Raw genomic sequence first — 5483 nt, forward strand, 5'->3', positions numbered from 1 at the left:
ATATACAAGCTGATGTTGCAAGCTTCAAACTCTGGAAGAGTAAGTATAGCAAAATCTCTATTAGCCCTATTGCTAAGTGATGAACTGATACCGTCTAATGAATCTCACATTCAAATTGAGACAGTTTGAGTGACAGCCCTAAATGAATGATGACAGTGAAGGAGACATTCTTAATTTCATGCATTTAAATGTATGATGGCTCGTGTCAGACACTTATCCTTGGTAGAAAATGGAAACGGCTGCTAAAAAGTAGTCGCTGTGATTGGTCAAAACCAAAACCAAAGATGTTGAACAGACTGCAGCCTGTGTTTTTGTGTGATCTGCTTACATTTAGACATTTACATTTAGTCATTTAGCAGACGCTCTTATCCAGAGCGACTTACAGTAAGTACAGGGACATTCCCCCGAGGCAAGTAGGGTGAAGTGCCTTGCCCAAGGACACAACGTCAGTTGGCATGACCGGGAATCTAACTGGCAACCTTCGGATTACTAGCCCGATTCCCTCACCGCTAAGCCACCTGACACCCCCTGCTTCAATGTCTTTGTCTGTTTTCACCACCAAGGTTAATCTATACAGTGACATCCTGTACAATTGCTTGCCACACTTACTTTAGTTCTGGTCGATTGATGCAGGTGGAAATCATTGCCCATGTTTGGATCGTTTCCAGTGTGTTTATTTTGAGCTCAATGTAATCTGCACTCTTAACTATACTGAGTTTTGAAGGGATTTACACTCCAAAATCTACGTTTGTCGGACGCTTCAAAGATTTTGAAGGTGGTTTGGTTAGTTTATCAGTCTAGGTCCAATCTGTTTTTGAAAAGCAATTTTAAGGCTCAAGCCAAAATACACTCTACCCTTTTAAACTTTAGAAACTGATAGTGTTACTTGCTAAGTGCCTCTAACTTGCCCCCAACTTACCTCCAAAGCAGCATGGAAATACTTATTTAGTCATGTCACACATCCTGTGCTATTATTTAGGGTTATGACCCTGTCTACTTGAAATCCCAGAGCCATACTTTCATGCAAACAAATTTGCATGAGAATGCAACAAGTACAAACGCTGATTTCCTTTCTCCTTTGTGACAGAGTAATGTTTTGGCAAGGTAAACTAAATGGTCCTTTGTCATTTATCTATAGCTGCTAGAACAGGAACATACTGTTCTGTCTGACAGACGTGAATCAAGGTCCGTAATGGAACCTGTCTCTTCAAGGTCTGGATTGGGTCCAGTTGAGCTATTTCAAGAACGTAGACTTAACTAAAGTGAGGGACAAGAGGGGAGTGGTGAAATTCATTAAGGGTTGACGTAAATGGTGTTCAACACCAAAGTACCACTTTCATCAAAATGTTTCTTCATAAGGTTAGAGTGGTCTCATCTCTTTGAAAGTTTATTTAAACCTTTCATTACAAACACAGGCCTCAATATGGCAATAGGAGTATGCCAGGGCATACTTGTAAATCTGAATTCAAAATGTGTTTTTAACGAGTCTTTGCTGATGAGGTATATGGAGTATGAGGCTCCAGTCAGCCACACACATTACAGTAGACATTTGCTCAGCTGTTTCGGATGATCAGATCTCTATTAGGCAGCTATCCTGGATCTCTGAGAGAAATGACGTAAAGCATATGGCCCCTTAATGCATTAGTGATATTTGTATGAGTACTAAAAATGTTTGAGGAGGAAGAACTGTGGGTGGTTATGTACAGCTGTGGCCAAAAGTATTGGGAGCGACATACAATTTGTGTTTGCAAAGCTTGCTGGGCCTTGGCATAAAATGACTGCTAACATAATTTCAGTTAGTCATATCATCAGCACAGGGGAAAGTGTGAACTAGTTTTAGCCAGGTGAAATCACTCTATCATTCTGATTGGATTTTAAGAGCATATTGACTGCTGTAAAAGAGGGGACTATTTGCATATACTGAAAATGTTCGCCCCCAAAAAGCTTAAAAAAATATGAAATGTGCCTTATTTTATTGCAGTATCCTATAGAAACATGTGAAAACATTTTCCTAAAATACTGAACCAGCAAACTTTGCAAAACACAAAACACTCAAAGTAGAGTAGACGCACACCGAACAAAAAAGACTGCGTGTTTCCGTGGTGCCACATTAAGATACCTTACACAGCTGTAGGATTTTTTTCTCTCTCTCCACACCACAGCACACAGTGTGGGTTGCCATTCAAACCGAGCTGAGGTGTCTCTCAGGTCTTGTGTGTCGCGTGCGTCTCAGCTGGTGCATGGCGCGTCTCAGAGCACAGCGGGAGGAATGGAGGAGAACAGAGTGATCGGAAACTCCGGGAAGTCGTGTCTTCCTCCTCAACACAATTATCACTCGTACATGTTTAATGTCCCATTCATCTTCTCAAACTCAGCTGCCAGACAGGTACTCACCTCTTAATTATTATCGCAGCTGGAGGCCACAGCACAGGAAACAGAGCCCACTCCAGATGAATGACTGATGAGGATAGTCGGAGAAGTAAACAGACTACGACAACAAAACCAAACTTCTCAAATGGCTTGTGAATGTGCAAAACAGCCATCACACAGCTGTGGGCTTGGTCTGGGGACTTCGGTGTAAGTCAGTCAGTCAGAGGTTGGTGCTTTACATTTACATTTACATTTAGTCATTTAGCAGACGCTCTTATCCAGAGCGACTTACAGTAAGTACAGGGACATTCCCCCGAGGCAAGTAGGGTGAAGTGCCTTGCCCAAGGACACAACGTCAGTTGGCATGACCCGGGAATCTAACTGGCAACCTTCGGATTACTAGCCCGATTCCCTCACCGCTCAGCCACCTGACTCCTGCTTTACCTTGACTTGGTTCAGAGACTGGCTCCACTTGAGACATTGAGCACAATTGCCTTGACAATTAAACTGATATGACGTCACCAGACTATAATAGCAGAGATACCTGTTGTTCCATCTCAGTTGCTGATTGAACCGAGTGATTCATGCTGCACATAAACTAAGCCGTCTCGTCTAATGTCTCGAGAGTACAGGTGGGATGTTGTTCATCGGAAGGATAAAAGTCTGCCTTAGGATAAAAGTCTGCAATACAAAGTCTCTTTGTCCAATTCCAACAGGTGTTTTGTACTAACTATACCCTTGAAATTTCTTTAATTTAAATGAAAATATTTGTCAAGATGTAACGCATATCAAGAATTTAAAACGTATTATAATGTGTGAATGAGACAAGGGCAAAGCAGTTAGAACTCTGAACAAGCCTGAGGCAACATCCATCAGGCTGAAAGAACAACTGGACAAATGCCCAAGAGGATTAGGCCCAAAGACTCATTAAGGCGTGTGTAGAAAAAAACGAGGTTGTATTGTTAAATAGCACTTTAATTAATTAATAATTAACGACAGAGTAAAGTAACTTGCTCTTCTATGTTAATTTGCATTGACTGTGAACATTGACATTGGTGTAGTTCGTATTAAAAGTCAGCAGTTGATTGAAAATGGGTGAGGATGGGTTATGTTGATGTACAGTGCCCTGGGGGATACCTTACTCTGGTAAAGCTGCTGGGATATATCAAGAAAGAGAGAGGGTGACCCTAAAGACCATTAAGCAGAATTGGTGATTAAGGCCGCACTTGACTATTCAGGTTGTAATTACAAAGATGAGGCTGTCTTTAAAAAGAGCTATTGCAAGAAGTGTGCTGACGGGTACTAAAAAATAAATAAGTCTATGGGTCATCACTCAGCTGGTCAACATCCATAACAACTGCTCACTGGTTGGTTCCAAAACTTTATATCTGAACACTGTTACACTTTTAGGAAAAGTATTGTGAAATATTATGCTGTCATGGGCAGTTTTGGGATACAGTACATGGTAATATATCATTCTGTTCAAAATATTTTAGGTATTCAATACCCCCCGAAAATAATATATTTTTCCTCCAATGTTATCATTGAAATGCTGGTCACTGTCAAATGTTCCTTGCTGCAGTCTGTATTTGGACAGCTGTCCAGAGGGGACTGTGCAGAGCAGAAGGTCTAATGCAATCAGTGCTTTACACAAACTCCAAATGGCTCATTACATTATGACCCTAGAGCGATGCCTGTGGCATATGTTTTAGACTGGTGGTCGCTACTTCTTCTAGTGAGACATAATGTGCATTCCCTTGTACAGTTGCCAAAGGCAAGCACACCCAATAGCAGTGTTATAACAGTGTAACAACAGTGTAATAACAGTGTAACAACAGTGTAATAACAGTGTAACAACAGTGTAATAACAGTGTTATAACAGTGTAATAACAGTGTAATAACAGTGTAATAACAGTGTAACAACAGTGTTATAACAGTGTAACAACAGTGTTATGACAGTGTAACAATGACACAATAACAGTGTAACAACAGTGTAACAGCAGTGTAATGTTTAAACCTTTTGGTTACAATCCTCAAATCCGGACATTATCAGTGCAGTCTTCAGGGTGAGAATACAAGCCACAAAGCAGTCCCATTAAGTTAACACCAAATTGTCTAAACGACATCTTAATCACCAGCTACATCAGAGGCACGGGCATTGCATTAGTAGTTCATAAATCACATATGAATATCACACTCTAAACTCTACATACTAAGATATGGAAGTATTGCATGACATTAAGTAAAAAACTTTATTATGGCCATCCATTGCCTACAACAAAAATCGCTGAGACATGCACTCATTCTAATGGCTCCCATGGCAACACCGTGGCCTGGTCTGGTACAGTACTGCATCGTGGGGCTGTCCAGCACACAGCCAAGAAGGCAGGAGCTTCCCCAGCTCTTTATGTTATTTATTCAGTTATTTTCCAAGTTTGTTTGCCTTTTCTGCACACAAAGACTCTCTTCATTCAATTCCACATGGACTCTTATGAATGAAAGATCATCTGTAGAAAGTGCTCCCCTGCATGAGATTAGCCTATGTCTAAACTTTCCAGACCAACGCTGTTGACAAGAATACCCAAGATAGCCTGCTTAGTGCACGTTTAAATGAGACTTGAATTCAATTACAATGATTAAGTGAATCTTGTGTAAAGCTACTTTGGACTAACTTTAAAATGTGTAAACTTTCCCTTGTCCATTGTGGTTAGAAGTGTTTGGTAGTGTTTCAGGAAAGGCATTGACTCTGGCCGTTATCACTGCTGTTGGTCTGAAAGTTCAATGAGCTGAAGACTAATTGGTTTATTGACGCGTTACTTTACTCTGTACATCGTACATCGTAATGGAGTCAGGTGGCTGAGCGGTTAGTGAAGCGGGCTAGTAATCTGAAGGTTGCCAGTTCGATTCCCCGGCTGTGCCAAATGACGTTGTGTCCTTGGGCAAGGCACTTCACCCTACTTGCCTTGAGGAGATTGTCCCTGTACTTACTGTAAGTCGCTCTGGATAAGAGCGTCTGCTAAATGACTAAATGTAAATGAAATGGCCAGTTGTCGGGTTTTGATGATGGGATTTTGGACCGTCAACCTCTTCGGAGTGACAGGAAGAGTGATAGC

This window comes from Osmerus mordax, chromosome 7, assembly GCF_038355195.1.
Source record: "Osmerus mordax isolate fOsmMor3 chromosome 7, fOsmMor3.pri, whole genome shotgun sequence".
Classification (NCBI taxonomy): Eukaryota; Metazoa; Chordata; class Actinopteri; order Osmeriformes; family Osmeridae; genus Osmerus; species Osmerus mordax.